This window comes from Dendronephthya gigantea, unplaced genomic scaffold, assembly GCF_004324835.1.
Source record: "Dendronephthya gigantea isolate DGI-Jeju-01 unplaced genomic scaffold, DenGig_1.0 000313F, whole genome shotgun sequence".
NCBI classification, from domain to species: Eukaryota; Metazoa; Cnidaria; class Anthozoa; order Malacalcyonacea; family Nephtheidae; genus Dendronephthya; species Dendronephthya gigantea.
Window position 1 is genome coordinate 34,380 of NW_021163323.1, and position 27,849 is coordinate 62,228.

At 37.5% G+C, this 27,849-nt stretch overlaps 2 long non-coding RNA genes across 2 annotated transcripts; both read right to left on the minus strand.

Moving 5' to 3' along the window:
• Nucleotides 1–5,333: 5,333 nt before the first annotated feature.
• On the minus strand, nucleotides 5,334–13,156 carry LOC114541871. Its single transcript, XR_003689386.1, has 4 exons — nucleotides 12,832–13,156; nucleotides 12,628–12,733; nucleotides 6,488–6,648; nucleotides 5,334–5,350 (listed from the first exon to the last, which is right to left on the minus strand). It is a non-coding gene; the product is annotated as an uncharacterized LOC114541871 (long non-coding RNA).
• A 2,626-nt stretch (nucleotides 13,157–15,782) lies between these two features.
• Nucleotides 15,783–18,202, minus strand: LOC114541870. The gene is made up of 5 exons (XR_003689385.1): nucleotides 18,125–18,202; nucleotides 17,244–17,391; nucleotides 16,288–16,397; nucleotides 16,036–16,122; nucleotides 15,783–15,828 (listed from the first exon to the last, which is right to left on the minus strand). It is a non-coding gene; the product is annotated as an uncharacterized LOC114541870 (long non-coding RNA).
• Nucleotides 18,203–27,849: the final 9,647 nt, after the last annotated feature.

The following is a 27,849-nucleotide window of genomic DNA, read 5'->3' on the forward strand; positions in this document are numbered from 1 at the left end:
TTATACACATGCCAGTTTACACTGATAAATTAGTGGCTCTCAAACTAGTTTAAAATACTATGAACCTATGACCTATATTTATATACCTATATTACACTATATTCATGTATTACACTATATTCATATATGTACATATATCTAAACTCAGGATAAAAAACTATTATATGGTATTACATGTATAATATATATAAGTTTATATGGTAAAGTGATCAATGTTTTCATAGCTCTCCTTAAAGAGCAGTTTCAGGTTGTGTTTAAACGATGCTGCGGAATCCTTTTCGCGCAGTGTTTTAGGTAACTGGTTCCATTGTTTTATGGTCGTGACAGCAAATGTACGACCACCTTCAGTCTCTCGCTTGTATTTAGGGCATAGGAAGTTGATGTTACTATATCTGGTAGCCCTACTATTTACACTAGAATTTAGTTTTAAATATTCGCTAAATAATCGGGAGATTCACTGATAATGCGTTTATAGGCTGTTGTTGCTTTTATATCTTCACTTCATCGTAGTATGGTATCCAGTTAAGTTGCTTGAACATATTAACTGAACGAACTGATGTGTCCAGATCTAAAATCACCCGAGCTGCTCTCTTTTGTAACTTCAGTACTCTTTTTAAGTTTTCCTTTGATGTAGTTGTCCAAACAGCTGATCCATATAGTATCACCGGTTTTATCATAGCATTATAATAAAGAATGCGCTCTCTATATGGAAGACAGCGCTTTATTTTACTGAGTACCGCAATTCTTTGTGATAATTTCTTGCATAGATTGTCGACGTGAACATCAAAACTCAGTTCATCATCGAAGGTAACTCCAAGCAGTTTAAAGGAGGAAACCTGCTCAAGTTTTTCCCCATTCAAACTAAGATCAATATCTAATGTATCAAGTTTCTTCTTCAGGCGTCTTCCTGCGACTAGCATAGTTTTTGTCTTCTCTTCATTCATAACCAGATGATTAATCTTTGACCAGTTTGCAAGACTTAAAATGTCCTTCTGCAGTTCCACCGTAATTGACTGAGGAGCAGTTGAATAATCATGTGCATAGCTGAGTGTCGTATCATCAGCGTAAATATCTGCAACAGAATGTTCAATCTGACCAGGAAGATCGTTGATGAATATAATGAATAAAAGGGGCCCAAGGATTGATCCCTGGGGCACACCGCATTCTATAAGTCTGGTCGATGACTTTGCACCTTCCACATTGACATACTGAGATCGGTCAGAAAGATAACTTTCAAACAATTCCAAAGGTTTGTCATGAATACCAAATGAATAGAGCTTTTTTATCAAAATGTTACGGTCTATAAGATCAAATGCTTTTTTATAATCAACGAAGACTAGGCCGCTGACGCGGTTTGCATCGAGATTAAAGAGCAACTGATCTAGAAGTCTTATTAGAGCGGTTTCAGTGGAAAATGACTTCCGAAAGCCAGACTGTAATCCATATAGCAAGACATTCTCCTTCAAATGTGCACGTAATGATATAGCAATGTGCCTTTCAAACAACTTAGATAGGACTGGTAACACTGATATAGGTCTGAAGTTTGAGACCTCACTTTTACAGCCTTTGCCTTTATAGATAGGTGTGACACTCGCCTCCTTCCATTTTGTTGGAAATTTGCCTGTTGCTATGCAGTGATTTATTATTCTACTAAGCGATTCCGATATCACGGGAGAAGCTATCTTGAGAAGCCGTATTCCCAGACCATCAGGACCAGTTGCTTTATCTACAGGAATTTGGTCTATAAAATCATTGATTTGCTCAGATGTTATATGCGGAATTTCGAACTGAGAATGAACTTGTTGCTCTGGGAAAATATAATTTCCAGTGGTATTAATCAATTCTGTTAAAAGTGATTTCGGCTGTTCGATAAAATATGAATTGAACATTTCGGCAATTTGGTGTTTGTCTGTTATCGACTTGTCACCGTCAATCAAATGCCATTTGAATTTATCTTTGCGGGCATTGTCACCGTCGAGCTCTCGTATTAAGCGCCATAGTTTTTTAGGATCGTTTCTATTTTCCGCAACTTTATTCTTGAAGAACATTTGTTTAGTTTTCCGGAGTAAATTAGTGACTTTATTTTTCGCCCTTTTAAAATTTGACCAGTCAGAATCGGATTGTGTTTGTCTAGCCTTATGGAGTAGCTGGTCTCTTTTCTTTATCTCATCTTCAATAATTTTATTAAACCAATCAGGCTGAGACTTTCTTTTAACTCGCTTTTGTTTTAAGGGCGCATGTTGATCAACAATATCGTTAAAAATGTTATACCATGCAATGACAATGTCATCAGAATCTTCAAAGATAAATGCACAATCCCACGGGGCAGACAACAAAGACTCACAAAATGCTTGTTGATTCAATTTCTTTAAGTCCCTGTACGTAATGTTATGATGCTCACCTTTATTGTCTTTCAGAGGTTTGTATACACGTACAGCAACAATAGGCAAATGATCAGACATACCTGATGACAACACTTCGATCTGTCTGATTCGTTCAGGATGGCTGCACCATATATGATCAAGACAAGATTGCGACAAAGGTCTTGTGATTTGATTTACCATCTGAGACAGATTGAGATTCAATAGGTTCTTCATTAGTTTTTGTTTACAAAACTTTCCCGATGTCATGAAATCAACGTTAAGGTCACCCATGATTATAAGCTCTTTGTTGCGCAATTTCGCGTTCTCGATATTTCTACCAAGTTGCTTATCCATATCTAAATTCGATGAAGGCGGACGATATACCCCAGCAACAAACAAAGATCTTTTAGATTTATGCGGGTTAACTTCTAGCCACAATGCCTCTACATTATCGTCCTCCATATCGTTTCGCCGTTTAACAATCAGATCTTTATGTACAAACGCCATAACCCCTCCTCCGAGTTTGCCTGTTCTGTCCTTTCGGAACAAATGGTAGTCCGGGATAGTATATAGATAATCTGGAGTTTTGTCTGTGCAAAACGTTTCGGATAAAAACAGGATATCTATCTTATTGGAGTTGTGTGAGTTCTTCGCAAGGCTGATTTTAACTTCGTCATGCTTAGATGATGTAAGCCGTTGTATATTCCAGTGGCAAATCTTTAATCCTTTTGATATTGGCGACTGTAAATTAAGTTGTGCAGGGCCAGGATTTAAAGCAACATCTCCACAGAGTTGTAGTAACGTTATAAGCAGCACATCCCTCGTAAGACGAATAGCTTTGATCGCTTTATAATTTGCTGTGGAGTACGTGAGTAGAGATGTTCGTCGACGTTTAGGATGGCAAATGTCGTTGAATACTGGACGAGACAATTCGCTAGCAACTCGAAATTTGCCCCTTAGGTTGTTCGATTGCATAGGTTGATTGTTATATGCTTTCGTGTCAACCAGAATCAGTAAAATTGAATAAAATAAAGCTTTTGTCAATAGCCATGTTCCGACCGCCATATTGATCCGACCTCCCATGATCTCCCATATAAAAGCAGATATGGAAGGAAAACACGAAGAGGTTAACAACGAAGTCAAAGGATTGAAAACAGCTTTGGTCAGAGCTTTTGATGAAATGAAGGACGTTCTTATCACGATGGAGAGCAAGAAAATAGAAAACACAAGAAAAGTAAGAAATAGACCAAGTGGTGATAGGGAAAATATTATTGTCGCTGGAGGTTATGGAACTAACTCTGTAGAGATATTTAACTGGCGTCAAAGAACATGGTCGCCATTACGATCAATGCCAAAGGTTCGTTGGGGAGCGACTTCATTTATTTATAACAATCATATGACTATAGCTGGGGGTGACTGTGCTGAATCTGGCATTGTTGATGATATGATTAGAATGGATATTGACCCAAACCCTGATCTCTCAACACACTGGAGTGACTGTCCTGTTAAACTACCTGATAAGTTGAGATGCCACAGCAGTGTGCTGTATAATGATCATTTGATATTCTCTGGAGGCGAAAAGGGAAATGTTTCATCTGACTTCGTCAGAGCATTCCAGCTTGTTCCTCTCTATACTGTGAAGACCTTATCAAGAATGCCAGAAGCAAGACAACATCACAGCATGGAAATATTTGATGATAAATTGTTCATAGTTGGCGGAAGTACAATTGGCAGTCCCAATCATAACCTTAGTAGTCTCATACTGTACGATATAAAGAAGAATGAGCTGAAACAGTTGTCACCACTGCCGTATGAAGTGAGTCGCATGGCAACTGTAAGATGGGGAGACAACATTGTTGTTATTGGTGGCATTGACAAAGGATGGCAGCCAGTTGACAAAGTAATAATCATTTACAATGTCCAGACAGAACAAAGTCACATGCTGCCATCAATGAGATGTAAGAGGTGGGGATGTACTGCAGTTGTTATTGAAAACAACATTGTAGTCTTGGGAGGGTTGGGTGAGCGAGGAGAGCTGAACTCAGTTGAAGCTTTCAATTTTGAAAGGTATTCTTGGGAAGAACTTCCAGAAATGTCTAAAGCAAGATGGTGGCACACTGCTGTTGTTGTGTGAACAATATGTAAGGTATTAAGTGGAAACTCTTAACATATTATGAACAAAAATTAAAATGAACTATAAGATTTTCCCAAAGTTATAGAAAAAGATTGTAGCATTCTAAGTTGATTGTCAGACATATACTGATTTGTATTTTTGTGATTAATTTAAATTGAGTCAGTTCTTAGAACAATAATAAATCTATGAAAAAGATATTTTCATTGAGGAAGGTTTAAAATGAAACATGAAATAAAAAATTTGAAATAAGCTTTTCTGCACTCACCTCTAGGTTTTTTCACCCCCCACCCTCCCACCTAGTTTTTTAGCCACAACGCCCCCCCTACCTGGGTTCTTTCTGCCTGGTCTCCCAAACCAAGAATCCTAACTGAGCCTCTGCTTCAAGAAATAGCTCAGTTACCTATTTGAAATATCAGCCTGTCTGTAAATGATGTTTGTGTCTGTCAGACTGCCACAGACCAAGTCATATTTTAAAATTTAACAATTAACAAGATTTGGAGAGATAGTTTTACTCTTTATTAAAACAAAACCCTGAATAACTAATATAAATTGGTTTGTCAACTAAAATAAAATTCTTGTTTCAAGTTTGCTCACAGATTGTTTTGTAATTTCACGTTTTCCATCGCGTCCTTGAAGGCTTTTAGTACAAGATTTACATTATTTTTTGTACTGTTCAACCCCATCAGACCAACACGCCATATCTGAAAAATTTCACCACAAAAAGTATGGTTTTTCACAGGGAAAAAAGTTTACGATTATGGAGGGAATATCTGCGAATATGGAGAAGAAAATTATGAATATGGATACCTTTCCAGCAAATCTTCCAAGACCACCTAAAATATCCATTTTATATCTGAAAAAGAAATTGATTATTCAATTTAACACGCTCCCTCTTTAGTTGACCTCTATGATTCACCCCCTGCAAGTATTAAAAATGGGCTTTTTGGCAGGGGGGTAGTCCTTCCCAAGATTCATCACTCAGCAATTATCGTAAATGGATGCATTCACCCCCCTGCCTATATTAAAAATGGCGCAGTTGGCAGGGGGGTGATTACCTCCATTTACAGTACTTGCTGAGTGACGGAACCACTTATGCAAAAAACAATGGAGTTGTTCTTCTGATAGGTATTCTGTGCCTACACTTTCTTTTATTTTTATTGTATTTGCATCTTTACTTGAAAGCACGACATGAAACTACCATTTAGACTTAACCCGGGGGGTGACGGGAGTCAATGACCAAATTCATTACTCATTTTGTTTCGAGAAATGCATTATAGTTTAAAATTTAGTTTAGCCGAATTCATATTAGAGGCGGGAAACTCGTCTTACAAGGTCAAGGAAAACAGGAAACTCGTCATAAGGGGAAACTCCTCTTGGAAACTCATCTTAGACGGGAAACTCGTCTGATGTGAATCAGGCCACAGACGGGTTTCTGGTCAGAATTTTCCCGCCTGACTTTCCCGTCTAAACAAATGGTTAATTTGAACGGGAATCCCTTCTGGACGAGAAACTCGTCTTAAATTCGCATTGAGACGGATAAATCAGACGACTTTCTGAAATATCAACACGGTCAAGGACGGAACAAGGGTAAAGCCCGCCGCACAAGAGAGCTATCAGCTGAGCTAACGACCTCGCGAGGCAGTTAACTCAGCCTGAAAACTATCCGCACACGATAGAAACTTGCCTCTCGAGGCGAATTCCTCACGAAAAACTATCCGCACACGAGAGTAACTTGCTGAGCTAACAGCCTCGCGAGGTCTTTACCTCAGCTACCAGCTCACGTGTGAGGCGGGCTTAACTGAGAAAATAAACAAAATTATTATCGTAATAATCACGATACCCTTTTTAGCATTACCCGACCCATCACACGTGTAAATTTTATATCCATTCCAAGTCAAATTAAGACGGGTTTTTACAATCAACTTTCCTGTCTAAGATGAATTTCCCGTGCCTAATATGAATTGGGTTGTTAATGTGAGAGAGATGATACCTTCGGCTTCTCCGCTTCCTTGAATATACAATCCATTGTTATATGGTTTGTTGTTGTTTGAATAAGAACGTGATTTTCGTCAGATCTTCGCAGCAAATGTTGTCATGACAGAACTCCCTGGTTTTCAAATTATGTCGACACCATTGTGTGTACGAGAACCTCTGTATAATGATAAATTCACGTTAATTTAATTGTTTTGTAAGGTTATAAGAATATTATCGATTCGCTGTGTTGTTACAAGGTTACATCTGGTCTTACCTTGGTGTTCCGAAATCATCACAACCCTGACTGTCACATTCACGGATTGAATTTCTACCATTTGAGCTGCAAAGCTCACCAAGTTTAAAACATTCAACCGCATTATCTAGAAAAATAAATCCAGAAAAATACGATGAAGAATAACGAAGTGATACTTGAGAATTCTATGAACAAAGATATATATCACAATATGTATTCCAGTACCTGCAAAGACTAGAAATATAACAACGATCTTAACAACTCCAAACATCTTTGATCTGCTAAAATTTAATCTTCTAGCTTGAAATGGCTTTTCATCGATATAATGACCGCACTTATACAGGATGTTTAAAAAAACACAACACTTAATATTTATGAATATTTTGATACGCTATACGTTCTTTTGTGATCAAAACGAAAGTGAATTTCATAAACACTTTGAAGTTGCGTTTTTCTCATTCACCACAGCTGTAGATCAATCCACAAGATATCCTGAACCATTTGTGTGTTGATGAAAACTCATTTAGATTGGAATATTATTGCACCGCGAAAATATTCAACTTGACTTAGACAGAGTAAAATACTAAAGTAGGTCACATCTGGGTGCATTGCAAGCTAATGGGTTAACAAGAGACACTGACAGATAGTTTTGTTAACTTATTAACTGACAGTACTCTTCCACTGATGAGTAAAATCATCTGACATTAGACAGAGTAAAATACTAAAGTAGGTCACATCTGGGTGCATTGCAAGCTAATGGGTTAACAAGAGACACTGACAGATAGTTTTGTTAACTTATTAACTGACAATACTCTTCCACTGATGAGTAAAATCATCTGACACGATTAGGAAAAATCTAGGTTCATAATGCTGGACCATGCAGTTTGACCCATTCACTTAGCATACATAGCTCAGTGCGTTATACTCCAGTCCCAGTTCTATCTCTCAGCTCTCGATATTTTTAAATATATTTGTGTTATTGTGGAAACACCGCAGCAAATTCCAGGAATTCCTGACAGCAAATGATGCATTTTATGCAAACACTTTACAAGGAAGAGATATTTGTCTTTAAAAACTGATCATTTTGGAGAAGATTTCGAGAAAATACAAAGACAGACTTATCCAAGAACGAACACTGTATCTATATTCAGTCTATACAGCGAGGTTTATACTACAGAGCGACAAACAACACAGAACTTGCTTTATTATTACGACACAAGAACGACGTGAAATATGGCTTCATATATACAAGGCTACGATGAAGAAAGGTTTGTGACAAATCAATCAAATTTTCATTGCAGATTTGCTTCAACGTCTTGAAAGAGCCGGTTATGTGTTCGAGAAACCAGCATTCTTTTTGCCGTTGTTGTATTACGAAACATCTGGAAAATTCTCAAACATGTCCAACGTGTGCTGAACTGACCGTAGAGACTTTGGCCGAACCAATAGAATGGTTAAAGATTTTTTGAATGAATCGAAAATTCGTTGCGTTTACATCGACAGAGGTTGTCAAGAAGTTGTAGAATTACAGCATCTTGACCGCCATGAAGATACATGTGGATATACACCAGCCGTTTGTACAAACCAAGGCTGTGGTTTAATTGTCAACAAGCGTGATCTTATTCACCATGAAAGTGAAGTCTGTGAATTCCGAAAGTTGAAGTGTCACTCGTGCGGAGAAATAACGAAAACTTTGGCAGATATGGAGGAAAAATGCGAATATGAGTAACAATTGCAACTAAAATAACAAATTTAGAGCAAATGTTGCACGGAATATGGAGAAAAACACGCAGATTTAAAAGCAGATATAAAAGCAGATATGGAAGGAAAACTCGAAGCGGTTAACAACAAAGTCGATGGATTGAAAACAGCTTTGGTCAGAGCTTTTGATGAAATGAAGGACGTTCTTATCACGATGGAGGGCAAGAAAGAAGAAAACACAAGAAAAGTAAGAAATAGACCAAGTGGTGATAAGGAAAATATAATTGTTGCTGGAGGTTTATTGAATGACTCTGTAGAGATGTTTAACTGGCGTCAAAGAACATGGTCGCCATTACAATCAATGCCAAAGAAACGTTGGGGAGCGACTTCATTTATTTATAACAATCATATGACTATAGCTGGGGGTCGCTGTGCTCGGTATTCCGTTGTTGATGATATGATTAGAATGAATATTGACCCAAACCCTGATCTCTCAACACACTGGAGTGACTGTCCTGTTAAACTACCTGATAAGTTGAGATACCACAGCAGTGTGCTGTATAATGATCAGTTGATAGTCTCTGGAGGTTATAATGGAAATGTTTCACCTGACTTGATCAGATCAGTCCAGCTTGTTCCTCCCTATACTGTGAAGACCTTATCAAGAATGCCAGAACCAAGACAATGTCACAGCATGGAAATATTTGACGATAATTTGTTGATAGTTGGTGGGACTCCAACTGTCGGATGCCAAGACAACCTTAGCAGTGTCGTACTGTACGATATAAAGAAGAATGAGCTGAAACAGTTGTCACCACTGCCGTATGAAGTGAGTGAGATGGCAACTGTGAGATGGGGAGACAACATTGTTGTTATTGGTGGCCAAGACAAACATGGCAAGACATTAAATACAGTTGTCATTTACAATGTCAAGACAGAACAAAGTCACATGCTGCCATCAATGAGATGTGAGAGGGTGGAATGTACTGCAGTTGTTATTGAAAACAACATTGTAGTCCTGGGAGGTTCTGGTGAGGAAGGAAACCTGAAGTCAGTTGAAGGTTTCAACTTTGAAAGGTATTCTTGGGAAGAACTTCCAGAAATGTCTAAAGCAAGATTGTGGCCCACTGCTGTTGTTGTGTGAACAATATGTAAGGTATTAAGTGAAAACTCGTAACATATTATGAACAATTGAAATGAACTATAAGATTTTCATAAAGTTATAGAAATAGATTGTAGCATTCTAAGTTGATTGTCGGACATATACTGATTTGTATTTTTGTAAATGAATTTAAATTGTGTCAGTTCTTAGAATTATATATTAAAGAACAATGACAAATCTATGAAATAGATATTTTCATTGGGGAAGGTTTAAAATGAAACACCAAATAAAACATTTGAAATAATGTTTTCTGCACCCCCTCCACATAGGTTTTTCAGCACCACCCCCCTCCCTCCTAGGTTTTTTACCCCCTCCCTGCCACAGGTTTTTTCACACCCCTCCTACCACCCTGGTTTTTTTAGCCACAACCCCACCCCTCCCACCTAGGTTTTTTCAGCCACAACCTGACCCCTCCCCACCTGGGTTCTTCTGCCCCAGCCCCTAGACCAAGAATCCTAACTGAGCCTCTGGCTCCATAGGAAGCCCAGACAAATGAGTCGGCCATTTACTATACAACTAGTGACGTAACTTACTATATTATTGGAAAGGAAGAAAACTCTTGCCTCATTTTTCAACATGTTGACAAATTAAAACACAAATTACTATAGTAAAACGGCACGTCGACTGCTAAATGCCTACCGTAGGTTTAAGTTGAATAATCAAACTATACTTTCATAATAAAAATAATGCTGAATTCAAAGGAAAGCGCTAGAAAAACGTACACAAACTTTGTAAATTTGACGAAATTTTCGTGAATACATGCGGGATGTAAGTACGTACCCAAAATGGTGGCTGGCAGAAGAATCTGATTGGTCGTTCATACTTTGTTTACCTTTCACGACCAATCAGATTAGTTGATCATACTTTGTTTACGTTTCTCGACCAATCAGATTCTTGTGCCGTCGCCGATTTGGGTACGTACTTACATCCCGCATATATTCACGAAAATTTCGTCAAATTTACAAAGTTTGTGTACGTTTTTCCAGGGCTTTCCTTTGAACTCAGCATTATTTTTATTATGAAACTATAGTTTGATTATTCAACTTAAACCTACGGTAGGCATTTAGCAGCCGACGTGCCGTTTTACTATAGTAATTTGTGTTTTAATTTGCGAATATGTTGAAAAATGAGGCAAGAGTTTCCTTCTTTCCCAATAATATAGTAAGTTACGTCATAGATTTGTCTGGGCTTCCTATGCTGGCTCAAGAAATAGCTCAGTTACCTATTTTAAATATCAGCCTGTCTGTAAATGATGTTTGTGTCTGTCAGACTGCCAGAGACCAAGTCATATTTTAAAATTTAACAATTAACAAGATTTGGAGAGATAGTTTTACTCTTTATTAAAAGAAAACCTTGATTAACTAAGTTTGCTCACAGATTTTTTTGTAATTTCACGTTTTCCATCGCGTCCTTCAGTCCTTGAAGGCTTTTAGTACAAGATTTACATTATCTTTTGTACTGTTCAACCCCATCAGACCAACACGCCATATCTGAAAAATTTCACCACAAAAAGTAAGGTTTTTCACAGGGAAAAAAATTTACGATTATGGAGGCAATATCTGCGAATATGGAGAAGAAAATAGTGAATATGGATACCTTTGCAGCAGATCTTCCAAGACCACCTGAAATATCCATTTTATATCTGAAAAAGAAATTGATTATTCAATTTTAACACTCTCCCTCTTTACTGGACCTCTATGAATCACCCCCCTGCAAGAATTAAAAATGGAGCTGTTGGCAGGGGGGTGACTTATTCCAAATTTTATCACTCAGCAAGTACCGCAAATGGAAGGATTCACCCCCCTGTCCACATTAAAAATATCGTAGTTGGCAGGGGGGGGGTGTTTGCCTTCATTTACAGTGCTTGCTGAGTGAATGAACCACTTATGCAAAAAAATGTAGAGTTGTTCTTCTGCTAAGTATTCTGTGCCTACATTTTCTTTTATTTTTATTGTATTTTTAACTTTACTTGAAAGCACGACATGAAATTACCATTTAGACCTAACCCGGGGGGTGACAGGAGTCAATGACCAAACTCATTACTCATTTTGTTTCGAGAAATGCATTATAGTTTAAAATTTACTTTAGTCGAATTCATATTAGAGGCGGGAAACTCGTCTTACAAGGTCAAGGAAAACAGGAAACTCGTCTTACAGGGGAAACTCCTCGTGGAAACTCATCTTAGACGGGAAACTCGTCTGATGTGAATCAGGCCACAGACGGGTTTCTCGTCAGAATTTTCCCGCCTAACTTTCCCGTCTAAACAAACGGTTAATTTGAACTGGAATCCCTTCTGGACGAGAAACTCGTCTTAAATTCGCATTTAAACGGATAAATCAGACGAGTTTCTGAAATATCGACACGGTCAAGGACGGAACAAGGGTAAAGCCCGCCGCACAAGAGAGCTATCAGCTGAGCTAACGACCTCGCGAGGCAGTTAACTCAGCCTGAAAACTATCCGCACACGATAGAAACTTGCCTCTCGAGGCGAATTTCTCACGAAAAACTATCCGCACACGAGAGTAACTTGCTGAGCTAACAGCCTCGCAAAGTCTTTACCTCAGCTACCAGCTCTCGTGTGAGGCGCGCTTAACTGAGAAAATAAACAAAATTATTATCGTAATAATCACGATACCCTTTTTAGCATTACCCGAGCCATCACACGTGTAAATTTTATATCCATCCCAAGTCATATTAAGACGAGTTTTTACAATAAACTTTCCTGTCTAAGATGAATTTCTCGTGCCTAATATGAATTTGGTTATTAATGTGAGAGAGATAATACCTTCGGCTTCTCCGCTTCCTTGAATATACAATCCATTGTTATATGGTTTGTTGTTGTTTGAATAAGAACGTGATTTTCGTCAGATCTTCGCAGCAAATGGTGTCAAGACAGAATTCCCTGGTTTGCAAATTATGTCGACACCATTGTGTGTACCAGAGACTCTGTATAATGATAAATTCACGTTAATTTAATTGTTTTGTAAGATAAGAATATTATCGATTCGCTGTGTTGTTACAAGGTTACATCTGGTCTTACCTTGGTGTTCCGAAATCACCACAACCCTGACTGTCACATTCACGGATTAAATTTCTACCATTTGAGCTGCAAAGCTGACCAAGTTTAAAACATTCAACCGCATTATCTAGAAAAATAAATCCAGAAAAATACGATGAAGAATAACGAAGTGATACTTGAGAATTCTATGAACAAAGATATATATCACAATATGTATTCCAGTACCTGCAAAGACTAGGAATATAACAACGATCTTAACAACTTCAAACATCTTTGATCTGCTAAAATTTAATCTTCTAGCTTGAAATGGCTTTTCATCGATATAATGACCGCACTTATACAGGATGTTTAAAAAACGCAACACTTAATATTTATGAATATTTTGATACGCTATACGATCTTTTGCGATCAAAACGAAAGTGAATTTTATAAACACTTTGAAGATGCGTTTTTCTTATTCACCACAGCTGTAGATCAATCCACAAGATATCCTGAACCATTTGTGTGTTGATGAAAACTCATTTAGATTGGAATATTATTGCACCGCGAAAATATTCTGACTTGACTTAGACAGAGTAAAATACTAAAGTAGGTCACATCTGGGTGCATTGCAAGCTAATGGGTTAACAAGAGACACTGACAGATAGTTTTGTTAACTTATTAACTGACAGTACTCTTCCACTGATGAGTAAAATCATCTGACACGATTAGGAAAAATCTAGGTTCATAATACTGGACCATGCAGTTTGACCCATTCACTTCGCATACATAGCTCAGTGCGTTATACTCCAGTCCCAGTTCTCTTTCTCACAGCTCGCGATATTTTTCAATTTATTTGTGCAAACACCGCAGCAAATTCCAAGAATTCCTGACAGCAAATGATGCATTTTATGCAAACACTTTATAAGGAAGAGATATTTGTCTTCATAAACTAATCATTTTGGAGAAGATTTCGAGAAAATACAAACACAGACTTCTTCAAGAACGAACACTGTATCTATATTCAGTCTATACAGCGAGGTTTATACTACAGAGCGACAAACAACACAGAACTTGCTTTATTATTACGACACAAGAACGACGTGAAATATGGCTTCATATATACAAGGCTACGATGAAGAAAGGTTTGTGGACAAAATCAATCAAAATTTTCATTGTCAAATTTGCTTCAACGTCTTGAAAGAGCCGGTTATGTGTTCGAGAAACCAGCATTCTTTTTGCCGTTGTTGTATTACGAAACATCTGGAAAATTCTCAAACATGTCCAACGTGTGCTGATGAACTGACCGTAGAGACTTTGACCGAACCAAATAGAATGGTAAAAGATCTTATAAATGAGTTAAAAATTCGTTGCGTTTACATCGACAGAGGTTGTCAAGAAGTTGTAGAATTACAGCATCTTGACCGCCATGAAGATACATGTGGATATACACCAGCCGTTTGTACAAACCAAGGCTGTGGTTCAATTGTCAACAAGCGTGATCTTATTCACCATGAAAGTGAAGTCTGTGAATTCCGAAAGTTGAAGTGTCACTCGTGCGGAGAAATGATGAAAACTTTGGCAGATATGGAGGAAAGAATGGCGAATATCGAGAAGAATAATGTAAAAATTGAAACTAAAATGACAAATTTTGACAGAAAAATAGACAAAAATACTGCAAATATGGAGGAAAAATTTGAAGCCGTTAACAACGAAGTGAAAGGATTGCAAACAGCTTTGGTCAGAGCTTTTGATGAAATGAAGGACGTTTTTATCACGATGGAGGGCAAGAAAGAAGAAAACACAAGAAAAGGAATAAATAGACCAAGTGGTGATAAGGAAAATATAATTGTTGCTGGAGGTCTTGGAACTAACTCTGTAGAGATGTTTAACTGGCGTGAAAGAACATGGTCGCCATTACAATCAATGCCAAAGAAACGTTGGGCAACGACTTCATTCATTTATAACAATCATATGACTATAGCTGGGGGTGACTGTGGTGGTTGGCCTGGCATTGTTGATGATATGATTACAATGAATATTGACCCAAACCCTGATCTCTCAACACACTGGAGTGACTGTCCTGCTAAACTACCTGAAAAGTTGTCATACCACAGCAGTGTGCTGTATAATGATCAGTTGATGGTCTCTGGAGGTTATGATGGAAATGGTTTATCTGACTTGATCAGAGCAGTCCAGGTTGTTCCTCCCTATACTGTGAAGACCTTATCAAGAATGCCAGAACCAGGACAATATCACAGCATGGAAATATTTGATGATAATTTGTTGATAGTTGGTGGAAGTCGAACTGGTTATCCCAAAGAGAACCTCAGCAGTGTTGTACGGTACGACATAAAGAAGAATGAGCTGAAACAGTTGTCACCACTGCCGTATGAAGTGAGTCTCATGGCAACTGTGAGATGGGGAGACAACATTGTTGTTATTGGTGGGAAAGACAAACATGGCAAGCCATTAGATACAGTTATCATTTACAATGTCAAGACAGAACAAAGTCACATGCTGCCATCAATGAGTTGTAAGAGGTATGGATGTACTGCAGTTGTTATTGAAAACAACATTGTAGTCCTGGGAGGGTGTGGTGAGCAAGGAGACCTGAATTCAGTTGAAGGTTTCAACTTTGAAAGGTATTCTTGGGAAGAACTTCCAGAAATGTCTAAAGCAAGATTGTGGCCCACTGCTGTTGTTGTGTGAACAATATGTAAGGTATTAAGTGAAAACTCCTAACATATTATGAACAATTGAAATGAACTATAAGATTTTTACAAAGTTATAGAAATAGATTGTAGCATTCTAAGTTGATTGTCAGACATATACTGATTTGTATTTTTGTGATTGAATTTAAATTGAGTCAGTTCTTGGAATTATATATATTAAAGAACAATGACAAATGTATGAAACAGATATTTCCATTCAGGAAGGTTTAAAATGAAACACCAAAGAAAACAGTTCAAACAATAGGTAGGTGCATGAGTGAAAAAAATTTGATTAAATATTGACCATGTTGGATCAAAGTTATTAGTTTCTATTAACTGCGGTTTGGATTAAAAAATTCAACTTTCCTAGAAGCATAAATATTTCTGAGAGGAGACATAAAATGAAAGGGTAAACTTACGATGTTTCAGCGCATGTGATGCAGGGGATATTTCTGATGTTAGATTTCAACATTGATAACGGCGCTTGTTCATATCTACCATGACGTTTCCCACATTTGAAATAAAATTCCTATGAAAGAACAAGAAGTTTGTGATCGACCTACTTTAGTATTTTACCCTGTATAATGTCAGATAATTTTACTCATCAGTGGAAGAGTACTGTCAGTTAATAAGTTAACAAAACTATCTGTCAGTGTCTCTTGTTAACCCATTAGCTTGCAATGCACCTAGATGTGACCCACTATTGTATTTTAGGTCTAATAGGTGGATAACTTACAGCTGTTTTTCCCTGACAGTTTGTATTGGATTCACATTGTCCCTGCATTCGGCCTTTGATCAATACATCGTCCCAACCATTTGGACCCTTGCAAGAAACCATAAATATTGTGTAAACAAGATGTTTGTTGACATTCAAAAGCTTTAACAGCAAGCTTGTAAACAAGTTGTAACAATGTCAACATTTTCTAAAGTTTAAATATAAATCTGCTGCAGATTTTTTACAAGTTGTTTATAAGGAAACAGTAAATACCTGTGATAGAACAAAGCTTCCTTCCTTGCAATTTGAACATCGACATCGCAATTTTCCTTGTGTTAGTTTCTTGCAAGTTTTACAATAAACAAAGAAGAAACTTTGCTTGCCTGAGATGAGAGAGTATGAAAAATATGGATTATTAAACGAACCCTGGTGTTAGAAAAAGCAGGGTTTTGTATTGATGGAGTATAATATAAGATTAGGAGCGTTAGATATATTAAAAGTCATGTAGGGAGGGGTGTATGGAAATTAAAGGGGGGAGTACAGAAGGTTAAATTGATAGAGGGTCTATTAGAGAAGAGGTATAAAGGGAAGGTTATATTAGGGAGGGAGTATGGGGCAGGGGTTATTTTAGAGAGTTATTTAGAGAGGGGATATTAGGTAGAGAAGAGGTGTACGTATTACAGTCATAAGCGACATTCTACTAGGTAGGGGTATAAAGAGGGGGTTATTTTAGAGTATTATTTAGAGACTGGAGTATTAGAGAAGTAAATTAAAGAGGGGTATAATTATAGGGAGAGGTATAAAGAGGGGGTTATTTTGGAGTGTTAATTGGAGAAGGGTATTAGAGAATAGGTGTAAGGGCACATTAATTGGAAGGGGCATGAAGAGGGAGTTGTTAGGGGGTTAATTAGAGAGAGAGGGTGATTGGGTAAGAGAGGAATCCTACAAGGCAGGGGTATGTGGAAGGAATTGTTATATATGGAGAGTTAGTTGGAGAGAGGGTGGGAGGGAGGTACAGAAAGGTTTAGAGTCAGACAATTGGAGAAGAAGATTTTTAAAGAAGATTGAGGTGTATTTGTGAGGGATATACTATGGAAAGGTATAAAGAAATGGTTACAACAGTGGGGATGGATTGGAGGTATTTATTAAGGATGTTTATTAAACCAGGAAGGACACTAAAAAGAGAGTGGTCACATCATTGAGAGGTTTATGAAAGATCTCGTCACCACCTGATTGTTGAGATTCACCATCTTCATCTTCGTCATCCTGTGTCAGTTTCACTTTCGTCAAACTATCATTCGCATTGTAAGTTGCGTCAACTGAGATCTGACCAGATTTCTGAACAGCATGAATGACGCTGTGGTTCATCTCTGCATTCTAGAAAAAAAGTTTCAGATCTCTGAATGTCAGACTCATTGTCGACTGATGGCAATTTAAAGACTGAGAATTTTGAGAATCATCTGAAAAATCCTGGAAATTGTCCATGAGTGAGAATTCACATAAGTTTGGGTCAGGTTTTAGTGGAGAAAGATGGCTTTGAAAAATGTTTTAAAATATCATTTTATCAAGATTCAGACACTGTGATATTCTGAGATGGAGTGACTCAAGCAAGACAAGCTGTATCATAATCTATCTCAGATTTACTATAACGAAGATGGTCGCTTTAAACATCAAAATCCCGAACTAAAAAAAACCTCATTTATGAAATCATTTCAACATTTCACAGTAAAGCTTTCGTTATTTCTTTGAAAATTGTTATATAAATCACATTAAAAGCTTGATATTTTCCTAAAAATCACTCACCCCGAGTGTTAATTCATCGGGTGATTCTCGACCGGCAAAAATGATTTTAATTCCAGCAGTTTTGACATTTTTCTTGCGAGCAATTTCGTGTTTTAGTCGAGCGATTGTCCAGGATGGTTGAAAACGAAGGTTAAATGATTTGCCGTTGAAGTTTACGGTCACGTCGTGCGACATATTTCGCTAGAAAAGCTCGTGTATTTCCTTGCAATTGAGAGAAAATAATTCAAAATATTTTGCTTCAAAACGAAAGTTTGGAAAAGAAATGTTTGAAAGTTGAAAGTTTAAAACGACGATTGCTTCCACTTACCAAAACAAACTTCCTCTTTTTTCCTTGAAACTTCACTCCCTGGCAGTTTTCTGATCTCTTGGAACACTGGAATGTTCAGCGTTTTCTATCTTGGCAATCAATATAATTCCAGAGATTAGGTTAAGATTCAGGTTAAATTTAGGATTAGGTTTAACCCTATTTAAGAATAAACCTAAAACCTAATCTTAACCCAAATCGTAACATAATCTCAAATAATAAATAAGTCTGACGGATAGTTTTTTTAACTCATTAACTGCCAAAACAAACTTCCTCTTTGCCTTGAAATTTCACTCCCTGCCAGTTTTCTGAACTCTCGATACACTGGAATGTTTAGCGTTTTCTATCTTGGCAATATAATTCCATTTAATCCTTGAGATTAGGTTAGGATTATGGTTAAATTTAGGATTATGTTTAACCCTATTTTACAATAAACCTAAAACCTAATCTTAACCCAAATCGTAATATAATCTCAAATAATAAATAAGTCTGACGGATACTTTTTTTAACTCATTAAATGCCAAAACAAACTTCCTTTTGCCTTGAAATTTCGCTCCCTGACAGTTTACTGATCTCTGGATACACTGGAATGTTTAGCGTTTTCTATGTTGGCAATATATATAATTCCATTTAATCCTTGAGATTAGGTTAGGATTAGGGTTTAATTAAGAATTAAGTTTAACCGTATTAAACTACAAACCTAAAATATAATCTTAACCTAATTCCTAAAATAATCCCAAAGATTAAATTCGTGTATTTAGGATTTAGTGAAGATGGAGTTTTATATTAAAAACTATCGCAGCATCGTCAGCACTTTTGAAAGTGTAGATTCGCATTTTAATAGAACAAGTTAAAGCTTTTAGAGTCGACTTTAATTACTGCAAAATAACATTTCTCTAAAATCTACTGAAAATATCAGAAAAACGTTTCATTCGGCTCCAGCTCTCTCCGTCAGCTCGTAAAATTTCCAAATTAATTTTTGGAAACACCGCAGCAAATTCCAGAAATTCCTGAGTCCTGACAGGAAAGGACGCGTCTTATGCAAATACCTAAGCAAGCGATATTTGTCTTCATAAACTGATCATTTTGGAGAAGATTTCGAGAAAATACAAACACAGACTTCTCCAAGAACGAACACTGTATCTATATTCAGTCTATACAGCGAGGCTTATACTACAGAGCGACAAACAACACAGAACTTGCTTTATTATTACGACACAAGAACGACGTGAAATATGGCTTCATATATACAAGGCTACGATGAAGAACGCTTCGAGGCCAAAGTCAGTAAAAATTTCCTCTGTCAGATTTGCTTCAATATCTTGAAAGAGCCTGTCCTGTGTCCGAAAAACCAACATTGTTTTTGCCGTTGTTGTATTACGAAACATCTGGAAAATTCCCAAACATGTCCAACGTGTGCTGATGAACTGACCGTAGAGACTTTGACCGAACCAAATAGAATGGTAAAAGATCTTATAAATGAGTTAAAAATTCGTTGCATTTACATCGACAGAGGTTGTCAAGAAGTTGTAGAATTACAGCATCTTGACCGCCATGAAGATACATGTGGATATACACCAGCCGTTTGTACAAACCAAGGCTGTGGTTTAATTGTCAACAAGCGTGATCTTATTCATCATGAAAGTGAAGTCTGTGAATTCCGAAAGTTGAAGTGTCACTCGTGCGGAGAAATGACCAAAACTTTGGCAGATATGGAGGAAAGAATAGCGAAAATCGAGAATAATATCGAGAAGAATAATACAACAGTTGAAATTATAATAACAAATTTAGACAGAAAAATAGACAAAAACACGGCAGATATAAAAGCAGATATGGAGGGAAAACACGAAGCGGTTAACAACAAAGTCGATGGATTGAAAACAGCTTTCGTCAGAGCTTTTGATGAGATGAAGGACGTTCTTATCACGATGAAGGGCAAGAAAGAAGAAAACACAAGAAAAGTAATAAATAGACCAAGTGGTGATAAGGAAAATATTATTGTTGCTGGAGGTTTTTTGACTAACTCTGTAGAGATGTTTAACTGGCATCAAAGAACATGGTCGCCATTACAATTAATGCCAAAGGGTCGTTGGGCAGCGACTTCATTCATTTATAACAATCATATGACTATAGCTGGGGGTTGGTGTAGTTTGTCTGAAAATGTTGATGATATGATTAGAATGAATATTGACCCAAACCCTGATCTCTCGACACACTGGAGTGACTGTCCTGTTAAACTACCTGATAAGTTGTGGAACCACAGCAGTGTGCTGTATAATGATCAGTTGATAGTCTCTGGAGGGGATAATGGAAATGTTTCATCTGACTTGATCAGAGCAGTCCAGCTTGTTCCTCCCTATACTGTGAAGAACTTATCAAGAATGCCAGAACCAAGACAAGGTCACAGCATGGAAATATTTGATGATAATTTGTTGATAGTTGGTGGAAGAACAACTGGCAACTCCAAAGACAGCCTCAGCAGTGTCGTACTGTACGATATAAAGAAGAATGAGCTGAAACAGTTGTCACCACTGCTGTATGAAGTGAGTGCTATGGCAACGGTGAGATGGGGAGACAACGTTGTTGTTATTGGTGGCACTGACAAACATGGCAAGACATTAGATACAGTTATCATTTACAATGTCAAGACAGGACAAAGTCACATGCTCCCATCAATGAGATGTAAGAGGAGGGGATGTACTGCAGTTGTTATTGAAAACAACATTGTAGTCCTGGGAGGGCGTGGTGAACAAGGAGAGCTGAAGTCAGTTGAAAGTTTCAACTTTGAAAGGTATTCTTGGGAAGAACTTCCAGAGATGTCTCAAGCAAGATGCTGGCACACTGCTGTTGTTGTGTGAACAATATGTAAGGTATTAAGTGAAAATTCCTAACATATTATGAACAATTGAAATGAACTATAAGATATTCAAAAAGTTATAGAAATAGATTGTAGCATTCTAAGTTGATTGTGAGACATATATGTACTGATTTATATTTTTTTATGATTGAATTAAAATTGAGTCAGTTCTTAGAATTATATATTAAAGAACAATGACAAATCTCTGAAATAGATATTTTCATTGAAGAAGGTTTAAAATGAAACACAAAATAAAACATTTGAAATAAAATTTTCTGCACCCACTCCACCTAGTTTTTTTCACCCCTACCCTCCCAAAGGTTTTTTCACCCCTCCTACCACTACGTTTTTTCAGCCACAACCCAATGCCTCCCCACCTGGGTTCTTCTGCCCCGGTCCCCAGACCAAGAATCCTAACTGAGCCTCTGGCTCAAGAAATAGCTCAGTTACCTATTTTAAATATCAGCCTGTCTGTAAATGATGTCTGTGTCTGTCAGACGGCCACAAACCAAGTCACATTTTAAAATTTAACAATTAACAAGATTTGGAGAGATAGTTTTACTCTTTATTAAAACAAAACCCTGATTAACTAATATAAATTGGTTTGTCAACTAAAGTAAAATTCTTGTTTCAAGTTTGCTCACAGATTGTTTTGTAATTTCACGTTTTCCATCGCGTCCTTGAAGGCTTTTAGTACAAGATTTACATTATCTTTTGTACTGTTCAACCCCATCAGACCAACACGCCATATCTGAAAAATTTCACCACAAAATGTAAGGTTTTTCACAGGGGAAAAAATTTACGATTATGCAGGGAATATCTGCGAATATGGAGAACAAAATTGTGAATATGGATACCTTTCCAGGAGATCTTCCAAGACCACCTGAAATATCCATTTTATATCTGAAAAAGAAATTGATCATTCAATTTTAACACTTCCTTTTTACTGGGCCTCTATGAATCACCCCCTGCAAGTCTTAAAATGGGCTGATGGCAGGGGGGTACTTCTTCCAAATTTATCATTCAGCAAGTACCGTTAATGGAGCAATCACACCCCCCCTTGCGCCTATTGAAAATGGGACGGTTGGCAGGGGGGTGATTGCCTCCATTTACGGTACTTACTGAGTGACGGAACCACTTATGCAAAAAACTATGGAGTTGTTCTTCTGATAGGTATTCTGTGCCTACACTTTCTTTTATTTTTATTGTATTTTTATCTTTACTTGAAAGCACGACATGAAATTACCATTTAGACCTAACCCGGGGGGTGAAGGGAGTCAATGACCAAATTCATTACTCATTCTGTTTCGAGAAATGCATTATAGTTCAAAATTTAGTTTAGCCGAATTCATATTAGAGGCGGGAAACTCGTCTTACAAGATCAAGGAAAACAGGAAACTCGTCTAACAGGGGAAACTCCTCTTGGAAACTCATCTTAGACGGGAAACTCGTCTGATGTGAATCAGGCCACAGACGGGTTTCTCGTCAGAATTTTCCCGCCTAACTTTCCCGTCTAAACAAACGGTTAATTTGAACGGGAATCCCTTCTGGACGAGAAACTCGTCTTAAATTCGCATTTAGACGGATAAATCAGACGAGTTTCTGAAATATCAACACGGTCAAGGACGGAACAAGGGTAAAGCCCACCGCACACGAGAGCTATCAGCTGAGCTAACGATCTCGCGAGGCAGTTAACTCAGCCTGAAAACTATCCGCACACGATAGAAAGTTGCCTCTCGAGGCGAATTCGACACGAAAAACTATCCGCACACGACAGTAACTTCCTGAGCTAACAGCCTCGCGAGGTCTTTACCTCAGCTACCAGCTCTCGTGTGAGGCGCGCTTAACTGAGAAAATAAACAAAATTATTATCGTAATAATCACGATACCGTTTTTAGCATTACCCGACCCATTACACGTGTAAATTTTATATCCATTCCAAGTCATATTAAGACGGGTTTTTACAATCAACTTTCCTGTCTAAGATGAATTTCCCGTGCCTAATATGAATTTGGTTGTTAATGTGAGAGAGATGATACCTTCGGCTTCTCCGCTTCCTTGAATATACAATCCATTGTTATATGGTTTGTTGTTGTTTGAATAAGAACGTGATTTTCGTCAGATCTTCGCAGCAAATGGTGTCATGACAGAACTCCCTGGTTTGCAAATTATGTCGACACCATTGTGTGTACGAGAACCTCTGTATAATGATAAATTCACGTTAATTTAATTGTTTTGTAAGATTATAAGAATATTATCGATTCGCTGTGCTGCTACAAGGTTACATCTGGTCTTACCTTCGTGTTCCGAAATCACCACAACCCTGACTGTCACATTCACGGATTTAATTTCTACCATTTGAGCTGCAAAGCTGACCAAGTTTAAAACATTCAACCGCATTATCTAGAAAAATAAATACAGAAAAATACGATGAAGAATAACGAAGTGATACTTGAGAATTCTATGAACAAAGATATATATCACAATATGTATTCCAGTACCTGCAAAGACTAGGAATATAACAACGATCTTAACAACTCCAAACATCTTTGATCTGCTAAAATTTAATCTTCTAGCTTGAAATGGCTTTTCATCGATATAATGACCGCACTTATACAGGATGTTTAAAAAACGCAACACTTAATATTCATGAATATTTTGATACGCTATACGATCTTTTGTGATCAAAACGAAAGTGAATTTCATAAACACTTTGAAGTTGCGTTTTTCTTATTCACCACAGCTGTAGATCAATCCACAAGATATCCTGAACCATTTGTGTGTTGATGAAAACTCATTTAGATTGAAATATTATTGCACCGCGAAAATATTCAACTTGACTTAGACAGAGTAAAATACTAAAGTAGGTCACATCTGGGTGCATTGCAAGCTAATGGGTTAACAAGAGACACTGACAGATAGTTTTGTTAACTTATTAACTGACAGTACTCTTCCACTGATGAGTAAAATCATCTGACATTAGACAGAGTAAAATACTAAAGTAGGTCACATCTGGGTGCATTGCAAGCTAATGGGTTAACAAGAGACACTGACAGATAGTTTTGTTAACTTATTAACTGACAGTATTCTTCCACTGATGAGTAAAATCATCTGACACGTTTAGGAAAAATCTAGGTTCATAATGCTGGACCATGCATTTTGACCCATTCACTTAGCATACATAGCTCAGTGCGTTATACTCCAGTCCCAGTTCTCTCTCTCAGCTCGCGATATTTTTTAATTTATTTGTGGAAACACCGCAGCAAATTCCAAGAATTCCTGACAGCAAATGATGCATTTTATAACACTTTATAAGGAAGAGCTATTTGTCTTCATAAACTGGTCATTTGGGAGAAGATTTCGAGAAAATACCAACACAGACTGACAGACTTCTCCAAGAACGAACACTGTATCTATATTCAGTCTATACAGTGAGGTTTATACTACAGAGCGACAAACAACACAGAACTTGCTTTATTATTACGACACAAGAACGACGTGAAATATGGCTTCATATATACAAGGCTACGATGAAGAAAGGTTTGTGAACCAAATCGATCGAAATTTTCATTGTCAAATTTGCTTCAACGTCTTGAAAGAGCCGGTTATGTGTTCGAGAAACCAGCATTCTTTTTGCCGTTGTTGTATTACGAAACATCTGGAAAATTCCCAAACATGTCCAACGTGTGCTGATGAACTGACCGTAGAGACTTTGGCCGAAGCACCGCGAATGGTAAAATATTTTTTGGACGAATCGAAAATTCGTTGCGTTTACATCGGCAGAGGTTGTCAAGAAGTTGTAGAATTACAGCATCTTGACCGCCATGAAGATACATGTGGATATACACCAGCCGTTTGTACAAACCAAGGCTGTGGTTTAATTGTCAACAAGCGTGATCTTATTCACCATGAAAGTGAAGTCTGTGAATTCCGAAAGTTGAAGTGTCACTCGTGCGGAGAAATAACGAAAACTTTGGCAGATATGGAGGAAAGAATGGCGAATATGGAGAAGAACATGGGGAAGAATAGTGTAAGAATTGAAACTAAAATAACAAATTTAGAGAGAAAAATAGACAAAAATACCGCGGATTTAAAAGTAGATATAAAAGCAGATATGGAAGGAAAACTCGAAGCGGTTAACAACAAAGTCGATGGATTGAAAACAGCTTTGGTCAGAGCTTTTGATGAAATGAAGGACGTTCTTATCACGATGGAGGGAAAAATAGAAGAAAACACAAGAAAAGTAATAAATAGACCAAGTGGTGATAAGGAAAATATAATTGTTGCTGGAGGTCGTTGGTCTAACTCTGCAGAAATGTTTAACTGGCGTCAAAGAACATGGTCGCCATTACAATCAATGCCAATAGATCGTTGGGGAGCGACTTCATTTATTTATAACAATCATATGACTATAGCTGGGGGTTGGTGTGGTGTGTCTGGCATGGTTGATGATATGATTAGAATGAATATTCACCCAAACCCTGATCTCTCAACACACTGGAGTGACTGTCCTGCTAAACTACCTGATACGAAGTTGAGCTACCACAGCAGTGTGCTGTATAATGATCAGTTGATAGTCTCTGGAGGTGATAATGGGAATGTTTCATCTGACTTGATCAGAGCAGTCCAGCTTGTTCCTCCCTATACTGTGGAGACCTTATCAAGAATGCCAGAACCAAGACAATATCACAGCATGGAAATATTTGATGATAATTTGTTGATAGTTGGTGGAAGTACAACTCACAGACACAAAGACAATCTCAGCAGTGTCGTACTGTACGATATAAAGAAGAATGAGCTGAAACAGTTGTCACCACTGCCATATGAAGTGAGTGATATGGCAACTGTGAGATGGGGAGACAACATTCTTGTTATTGGTGGCATTGACAAACATGGCAAGACATTAGATACAGTTATCATTTACAATGTCAAGACAGAACATAGTCACATGCTGCCATCAATGAGATATAAGAGGAGGGGATGTACTGCAGTTGTTATTGAAAACAACATTGTAGTCCTGGGAGGGTGGGGTGAGCGACGAGAGCTAAAGTCAGTTGAAGGTTTAAACTTTGAAAGGTATTCTTGGGAAGAACTTCCAGAAATGTCTAAAGCAAGATTGTGGCACACTGCTGTTGTTGTGTGAACAATGTGTAAGGTATTAAGTGAAAACTTTGAACATATTATGAACAATTGAAATGAACTATAAGATTTTCACAAAGTTATAGAAATAGATTGTAGCATTCTAAGTTGATTGTCAGACATATACTCATTTGTATTTTTGTGATTGAATTTAAATTAAGTCAGTTCTTAGAACAACAAGACGCCGTTCTGGCGTTAACTCCGGCGCACGTGCCAGTCTTCAATATAGAGCTTCTGAACATAAACAATACAGCTCGCGTATTGTTTCGCATACATATTCGCATTTAGATGCCTTGCGAACCTAAATGTTCGATCGCGAAATTCAGAAGCACATCGCAGTATAGAAGTTCAATTGTTCAAAAATGTAAATAAACCGCATGATACATTCGCTTCGTCTTACACTTTGCCTTTGGAATTCGCGCTTATATAGTTGTATTAAATCTTCGATCCTGTGCAAACTACGCGACGTGTCAACGCGCCCATACACGACCACATCATCTTGTTAAACGGCGAAATAGCAGCGATATTGTTAAAATAGGACCGAGTCTACATGTATTAAATATATTCTTACCCCAATTCAATCTAAACTTAATCGAACAGCATGAAAAGAACGGTTTATTTGTTCCTCTTGGAGGAATTGCCATATCATGCGAGCGAAATCGAATCGCGCATTGGAAAATTAGCCAAAGCTGTGCACCAAAACTCTTGGGAGATAAGACTGGGACGTAGATAAATACGGTCACATAAACATTTTAAATACTAGTATATTTCGCGCCATTACAGACTTGCGACGACGAAAAATAATAAAAAAAAAAAAAATAAAAAAAAAAAAACAAAAACAAAACAAAACCGGGGCGAATTTTCAACTCCGTCGCTGACGCCGGAGTAATAACAAATCTTTGAAATAGATTTTTTCATTGAGGAAGGTTTTAAATGAAACATGAAATAAAAAATTTGAAATAAGCTTTCTGCACCCCCTCCACCTAGGTTTTTTACCCCCCCCTACCACATAGGTTTTTCAGCTACAACCCCACCCTCCCCACCTGGGTTCTTCTGCCCCGGTCCCCCAGACCAAGAATCCTAACTGAGCCTCTGCCTCAAGAAATAGCTCAGTTACCAATTTTAAATATTAGCCTGTCTGTAAATGATGTCTGTGTCTGTCAGACTGCCACAGACCAAGTCATATTTTAAAATTTAACAATTAACAAGATTTGGAGAGATAGTTTTACTCTTTATTAAAACAAAACCCTGATTAACTAATATAAATTGGTTTGTCAACTAAAATAAAATTCTTGTTTCAAGTTTGCTCACAGATTGTTTTGTAATTTCACGTTTTCCATCGCGTCCTTGAAGGCTTTTAGTACAAGATTTACATTATCTTTTGTCCTGTTCAACGCCATCAGACCAACACGCCATATCTGAAAAATTTCACCACAAAAAGTAAGGTTTTTCACAGGGGAAAAAATTTACGATTATGGAGGGAATATCTGCGAATGTGGAGAAGAAAATTGTGAATATGGATACCTTTCCAGCAGATCTTCCAAGACCACCTGAAATATCCATATTATATCTGAAAAAGAAATTGATTATTCAATTCCCCCTCTTTACTGGACCTCTATGAATAACCCCCCTGCAAGTATTAAAAATATGACAGTTGGCAGAGGGGGATTTATTCCCAAGATTAACCACTCAGCAAGTACCGTAAATGAAAGAAATCACACCCCCTGCCCAT